Source organism: Botryllus schlosseri, unplaced genomic scaffold, assembly GCF_051294905.1.
Source record: "Botryllus schlosseri isolate E-star unplaced genomic scaffold, Bs_hap1 Bs28a, whole genome shotgun sequence".
In the NCBI taxonomy this organism is placed as follows: Eukaryota; Metazoa; Chordata; class Ascidiacea; order Stolidobranchia; family Styelidae; genus Botryllus; species Botryllus schlosseri.
The window spans coordinates 85,001-92,500 of record NW_027648637.1 but is presented as its reverse complement, the minus strand read 5'-3'; the positions used below and the strand labels follow the sequence as shown (position 1 = coordinate 92,500).

General features: G+C 57.9%; 2 non-coding genes across 2 annotated transcripts in view; both read right to left on the bottom strand.

Moving 5' to 3' along the window:
• The window catches only part of LOC145459920 (large subunit ribosomal RNA), a 3,726-nt gene extending 2,224 nt beyond the window's left edge, over positions 1-1,502 (bottom strand). Inside the window, exon 1 of the ribosomal RNA XR_013921604.1 lies at positions 1-1,502. This exon is cut by the window's left edge and continues 2,224 nt beyond it. This is a non-coding gene — a ribosomal RNA (large subunit ribosomal RNA).
• Positions 1,503-1,784: 282 nt separating this feature from the next.
• On the bottom strand, positions 1,785-1,938 carry LOC145459925 (5.8S ribosomal RNA). Its single transcript, XR_013921608.1, has one exon. It is a non-coding gene; the product is annotated as a 5.8S ribosomal RNA (ribosomal RNA).
• Between the last annotated feature and the right edge of the window lie 5,562 nt (positions 1,939-7,500).

Here is a 7,500-nt window from a genome sequence, read left to right as displayed (position 1 = left end):
ACACTCCTTAGCGGGTTCCGACTTCCGTGGCCACCGTCCTGCTGTCTGTATCGCGCAACACCTTTTGTGGGCTCTGATGAGCGTACGCGTCGGGCGCCTTAACCCGGCGTTCGGTTCATCCCGCATCGCCAGTCCTGCTTACCAAGAGTGGCCCACTGGGCACTCGCATTCGTGTCGTGCGCCCCGCTCCAGGCCGAGCGAGCGGGGCCTCTTACCAATTTAAAGTTTGAGAATAGGTCGAGGACGTTTCGTCCCCGAGCCCTCTAATCATTCGCTTTACCAGATAAAACTGCGAAAAAGCGCCAGCTATCCTGAGGGAAACTTCGGAAGGAACCAGCTACTAGACGGTTCGATTAGTCTTTCGCCCCTATACCCAGGTAGGACGATCAATTTGCACGTTAGAATCGCTACGGTCCTCCACCAGAGTTTCCTCTGGCTTCGACCTTCCCAGGCATAGTTCACCATCTTTCGGGTCCCAACGGGAACGCTCTCGCTCGGCCGCCCCGACAGCGCGGCGGCGGTCGGCCGGTCGTGCTCGCGGCCCCGCGCGGGGGCCGGATCCGACCTCGCGCGTCCGTGACGCGCTTCAGTTTCCTTTCGCTCTCGGGTCTCGTACCGCCAGACAACTCGCGCTCGCGTTAGACTCCTTGGTCCGTGTTTCAAGACGGGTCGGGAAGGTGGCCGACACGACCGCGGACCCCGTGCGCGAGGCGAACGCCCGACCCCGACGACGCGGCCGCCGCCGGCACCGCGAACGGTACCGCCGACGCCCGACGCCAGCCCGGGCCGCGCGAACGCCCGCCGCCTCCGGAGAGGCGGCGCGCGCGGCGCCGTCACCTCGGCCCCCGGCCGGCGTTCCGCGCGCCCGGCTGTAACACCGCCGCCCGCGAGGGCGACGGCCACCTTCCGAGCGCGCTTCTCTCCGACCGCGAGCCGGTCGCGGCCCGCCCGGACGGCTGGTGCGCCGGTGCGTCACGCGCGCCCCGACGAGGACGTGGCTCGCGCCTCCGCCCGTCGCCGCGGCGCGCCCCCGCGCCCGACTGAAAGCCGCCCGGGCCCGGACGGGCCCTCCCGTTTACCTCTCGACGGTTTCACGTACTTTTGAACTCTCTCTTCAAAGTGCTTTTCAACTTTCCCTCACGGTACTTGTTCGCTATCGGTCTCGCGACCGTATTCAGTCTTAGATGGAGTTTACCACCCGCTTCAGGCTGCATTCTCAAACAACCCGACTCCGGGAAGAGCCTTAGCGGCGGCGGCGCGCGCCCTCGCGGGCCTGACACCCTCGCGGGGGAGAGGCCTCGATCAGAAGGACTTCGGCGCCCGCCGGCCGTCGCAGGGGCTCTTCCTTACGTCACATTCCGGCGCGCTTCGAGAACGCGCGGGTTCGACGCTGGACGGATCCCGCTTCACTCGCCGTTACTCGGGGAATCCCCGTTGGTTTCTTTTCCACCGCTTAATAATATGCTTAAATTCAGCGGGTAGCCTCGCCTGAACTCAGGTCGAAGTCGTACCTCTGCCGGCGCCTCGTCGGCCGCCGGTCACCGCCGCGCGCCTCGCCGGGAGCCGCACCGCCCAGAGCCGCGCCGCGCTCCGACCGCCAGTACCGCGCCCGGAGGCGCGATCGCAACGGCGGCCGAGTCGCGGAGCGACCGGGTCCGGCCCCGACGCGGGCGCGCGCCGGTCTACCTCGGAGCGACGGGCCTCGCGGCCCGACGCCCAAACTCCCAGGCTTGTCTCGGCCGCGGGCGGCTCCTACCAAAGCCGCCTCGCGCATCGCGTCACGCCGACCCTGAGGCAGACGCGGCGCCGGGATTTGCCCGACGCCGCAATTTGCGTTCGGAATATCGACGTTCAATGTGTTCTGCAATTCACATTACTTCTCGCACTTAGCTGCGTCCTTCATCGACTCGCGAGCCTAGTGATCCACCGTCGAGAGTCGTACTCTCTTTGCTTTCAGGACAACTCCGCATCGCTTCGCTCACCACGGTTTTTCGCGGGCGCCGGCTCGCTCGAGGCCGACGCCGCCGAGGGAACCGACCTAGAGGCGTTCGGTCTCGGTCCCTCTCCGAAGGCGGGCCCCGACGACGGCCATCCCCGGCCCGCCGTCGAGCGCCCGCCCTTCTCTGTCACGACGGTCTCGTTCACGACGAGCGGCGCCCAAGCGCGGGGCGCCGCGACGCCGAGTCCTCGCGGACACGGCGCCAGATCAAAAAGCAACGGGGCCTCGCACCCACCAACAACGATAATGATCCTTCCGCAGGTTCACCTACGGAAACCTTGTTACGACTTTTACTTCCTCTAAACGATCAAGTTCGGTCGTCTTCCCGGCGCACCGCCGCGCCCGTCGCCGGGCACGCGACGGGGCCGGTCCGAGGATCTCACTAAACCGTTCAATCGGTAGTAGCGACGGGCGGTGTGTACAAAGGGCAGGGACGTATAGCGGGCCGTCCCGCTCTTTCGTTCGTTCCCGGAGGCAAGGGCCGCGAGGCCCAGCGGTTCACGAGGCATTTGTCGGACCAAGGTTTCTCGACGGCCGATTCTCTCCTCGGCGACGCCGCGACGCTACGTAGGAAGGGTCTGGGCCGCGAGGCCCGAAAGACAACGCGCCGCGTCCGCGCTGCATTTATTGAGTCCGCTATCCGGTATGCCTCATGGCTGTATGACAGGTGTAGGGTCACTATCATCCATATCCCGCCGTCTACGGCATACCGGGCAAGCTCGCTCTATGCAGCGCTTGGCGACACGCAACGTTTAAACCCGCGACTCGAGGTGCTCCGACCCGTGATTAGTGCTTGCTTCGCACCCCCATATGCTTTCGCTCCAACCGGTGACGACGGATCAGTTCCGCCGCGCCGGGCGCATCCTCTCGCCGGCAGATTCAACGTTTCGCGCCCGGCCTCCCGTCAGGCGCCGGGCGCGCGCCCCTTCCTATATTAGTTTTTTTTCGGAAACCCTGGTGACTTTTTTCTACTTAGTCGTTTTTCAGGGTCGCACCCGGGCCGGGGGGCCGGAAAATTTTCGCCGGCCAGAAAAATTTTTTTTCCCGAAAAATAAATTTTTTTTTCCGAAAAAATAAAAAATAATTAAAAAAAAAACTTTTCGAAAAAGCCTCCCACGGGACCCCTCACACGAAGTTTGGGGCCGATCCGACCAAGTATAGGCGTTTCGCCGTGTTAAGGTATGGGCCCTGTGTTAAGGTATGGGCGAGGTCGAAAAACGACTAAGTCCGAAATTTTCCTCGGAAAAAGTTGAACTTTTTTGCCGGCCAAAAGCCCGCCTAGAGACCCCGCACACGAAGTTTGGAACCGATCCGAGCAAGTATAGGCGGTTCGCCCATGTTAAGGTATGGGCCCTGTGTCAAGGTATGGGCGAGGTCGAAAAACGACTAAGTCCGAAAATTTCCTCGGAAAAAGTTGAACTTTTTTGCCGGCCAAAAGCCCGCCTAGAGACCCCGCACACGAAGTTTGGAACCGATCCGAGCAAGTCCGGCCGACCTACCGTAGGCTCCCATGTTATAGTATGGGCGAGGTCGAAAAACGACTAAGTCCGAAATTTTCCTCGGCAAAAGTTGATTTTTTTCGCCGGCCAAAAGTCATCCATAAGAGCCCGCACACGAAGTTTGGAACCGATCCGAGCGAGTCCGGCCGACCTACCGTAGGCCCCCATGTTAAGGTATGGGCGAGGTCGAAAAACGACTAAGTCCGAAAATTTCCTCGGAAAAAGTTGATTTTTTTTGCCGGCCAAAAGCCCGCCTAGAGACCCCGCACACGAAGTTTGGAACCGATCCGAGCAAGTATAGGCGGTTCGCCCATGTTAAGGTATGGGCCCTGTGTTAAGGTACGGGCGAGGTCGAAAAACGACTAAGTCCGAAAATTTCCTCGGAAAAAGTTGATTTTTTTTGCCGGCCAAAAGTCACCCACGAGAGGCCCCACACGAAGTTTGGAGCCGATCCGAGCAAGTCTGGCGCGCCCGCCTATGTTAAGGTATGGGCCCCATGTTAATGTACGGGCGAGGTCGAAAAACGACCAAGTCCGAAAATTTCCTCGGAAAAAGTCGACTTTTTTTGCCGGCCAAAAGTCACCCTCGAGAGGCCCCACACGAAGTTTGGAGCCGATCGGACCGAGTCCGGCCGACCTACCGTAGGGCCCCATGTTAAAGTGCGGGCGAGGTCGAAAAACGACTAAGTCCGAGATTTTCTCGGACTCTAACTTTTTTCGGCCGGGGCCGAATTCACTCGGAACTTTAACTTTTTCTCAACTCGATGTCGGATTTTTTCTAAGTCCGAAATCCCCATACTGTAACACGGGGCCGAGGTCGTGAAAAAGTTAAAGTCCGAAAAATTTTTTTTTCACCTAAAAACCACACGGGCGCGTTCCCCGCACTGTTCGAAGACGCCCCGCGAAGGAATCGTCCCGATCCGACGAACGGTTCGGCCTCCAGAGCCGGTCAAAGGTCCGATTTTGGCGCGCTTTAACCGGAGATATCTCGGCTCCGGCAGCTCCGATTTCGATAATTTTTTTTTTCCCGGATTCGTCTCGCTGCGCCGCTTCCAACGAGGGGTCCCGCGTGGGTCTGGCCCGAACAGGAGCCGAGCTATTCGCGAAAAACTCGTATCTCGGCTCCTGTGCGTCCTAGAGCTACGGGGATAGTGGAAATGGACTCCTGATGCCAGAGCGAGGGTGAAAATTTTTCTTTCTCGTACGGCCTCCCGGCGCCCGGAAAAGTGGCTGGCGGCGGTCTACGGGCTCCCACGAGTCCGCCGGTGTGCGGGAAATCGAAATCGAAGAAAAAAAATTTTCGACAATACTCGGATTTTTTCTAAGTCCGAAATCGCCATACTGTAACACGGGGCCGAGGTCGTGAAAAAGTTAAAGTCCGAAAAATTTTTTTTTCACCTAAAAACCACACGGGCGCGTTCCCCGCACTGTTCGAAGACGCCCCGCGAAGGAATCGTCCCGATCCGACGAACGGTTCGGCCTCCAGAGCCGGTCAAAGGTCCGATTTTGGCGCGCTTTAACCGGAGATATCTCGGCTCCGGCAGCTCCGATTTCGATAATTTTTTTTTTCCCGGATTCGTCTCGCTGCGCCGCTTCCAACGAGGGGTCCCGCGTGGGTCTGGCCCGAACAGGAGCCGAGCTATTCGCGAAAAACTCGTATCTCGGCTCCTGTGCGTCCTAGAGCTACGGGGATAGTGGAAATGGACTCCTGATGCCAGAGCGAGGGTGAAAATTTTTCTTTCTCGTACGGCCTCCCGGCGCCCGGAAAAGTGGCTGGCGGCGGTCTACGAGCTCCCACGAGTCCGTCGGTGTGCGGGAAATCGAAATCGGAGAAAAAAAATTTTCGACCTCGTCGGAATTTTTCTAAGTCCGAAATCCCCATACTATAACACGGGGCCGAGGTCGTGAAAAAGTTAAAGTCCGAAAAAAAATTTTTTCGCCTAAAAACCACACGGGCGCGTTCCCCGCACTGTTCGAAGACGCCCCGCGAAGGAATCGTCCCGATCCGACGAACGGTTCGGCCTCCAGAGCCGGTCAAAGGTCCGATTTTGGCGCGCTTTAACCGGAGATATCTCGGCTCCGGCAGCTCCGATTTCGATAATTTTTTTTTTCCCGGATTCGTCTCGCTGCGCCGCTTCCAACGAGGGGTCCCGCGTGGGTCTGGCCCGAACAGGAGCCGAGCTATTCGCGAAAAACTCGTATCTCGGCTCCTGTGCGTCCTAGAGCTACGGGGATAGTGGAAATGGACTCCTGATGCCAGAGCGAGGGTGAAAATTTTTCTTTCTCGTACGGCCTCCCGGCGCCCGGAAAAGTGGCTGGCGGCGGTCTACGAGCTCCCACGAGTCCGTCGGTGTGCGGGAAATCGAAATCGGAGAAAAAAAATTTTCGACCTCGTCGGAATTTTTCTAAGTCCGAAATCCCCATACTATAACACGGGGCCGAGGTCGTGAAAAAGTTAAAGTCCGAAAAAAAATTTTTTCGCCTAAAAACCACACGGGCGCGTTCCCCGCACTGTTCGAAGACGCCCCGCGAAGGAATCGTCCCGATCCGACGAACGGTTCGGCCTCCAGAGCCGGTCAAAGGTCCGATTTTGGCGCGCTTTAACCGGAGATATCTCGGCTCCGGCAGCTCCGATTTCGATAATTTTTTTTTTCCCGGATTCGTCTCGCTGCGCCGCTTCCAACGAGGGGTCCCGCGTGGGTCTGGCCCGAACAGGAGCCGAGCTATTCGCGAAAAACTCGTATCTCGGCTCCTGTGCGTCCTAGAGCTACGGGGATAGTGGAAATGGACTCCTGATGCCAGAGCGAGGGTGAAAATTTTTCTTTCTCGTGCGGCCTCCCAGCGCCCGGAAAACGGTGTATTCGCGATCTACGGGCTCCCACGAGTCCGCCGATGTGCGGGAAATCGGAATCGAAGAAAAAAATTTTTCTACAATACTCGGATTTTTTCTAAGTCCGAATCCCCGGAAAAACGACTAAGTCCGAAATTTTCCTCGGAAAAAGTCGATCATTTTCGCCGGCCAAAAGCCCGCCTAGAGACCCCGCACACGAAGTTTGGAATCGATCCGAGCGAGTTCGGCCGACCTACCGCGGGGCCCCATGTCAAGGTATGGGCGAGGTCGAAAAACGACTAAGTCCGAAATTTTCCTCGGAAAAAGTCGACTTTTTTTGCCGGCCAAAAGTCATCCATGAGAGGCCCCACACGAAGTTTGGAACCGATCCGACCAAGTATAGGCGGTCCGCCCATGTTAAGGTATGGGCCCTGTGTTAAGGTATGGGCGAGGTCCGAAAAACGACTAAGTCCGAAATTTTCCTCGGAAAAAGTCGACTTTTTTTGCCGGCCAAAAGTCATCCATGAGAGGCCCCACACGAAGTTTGGAACCGATCCGACCAAGTATAGGCGGTCCGCCCATGTTAAGGTATGGGCCCTGTGTTAGGGTATGGGCGAGGTCGAAAAACGACTAAGTCCGAAAATTTCCTCGGCAAAAGTCGATTTTTTTTGCCGGCCAAAAGCCCGCCTAGAGACCCCGCACACGAAGTTTGGAACCGATCCGACCAAGTATAGGCGGTCCGCCCATGTTAAGGTATGGGCCCTGTGTTAGGGTATGGGCGAGGTCGAAAAACGACTAAGTCCGAAAATTTCCTCGGAAAAAGTTGATTTTTTTTGCCGGCCAAAAGTATCCCTAGAGACCCCGCACACGAAGTTTGGAACCGATCCGAGCAAGTATGGGCGGTCCGCCCATGTTACGGTATGGGCCCCATGTTAATGTATGGGCGAGGTCGAAAAACGACTAAGTCCGAAAATTTCCTCGGGAAAAGTTGAACTTTTTCGCCGGCCAAAAGTATCCCTAGAGACCCCGCACACGAAGTTTGGAATCGATCGGACCGAGTCCGGCCGACCTACCGTAGGCCCCCATGTTAAAGTATGGGCGAGGTCGAAAAACGACTAAGTCCGAAATCTTCCTCGGAAAAAGTTGACTTTTTTTGCCGGCCAAAAGTCACCC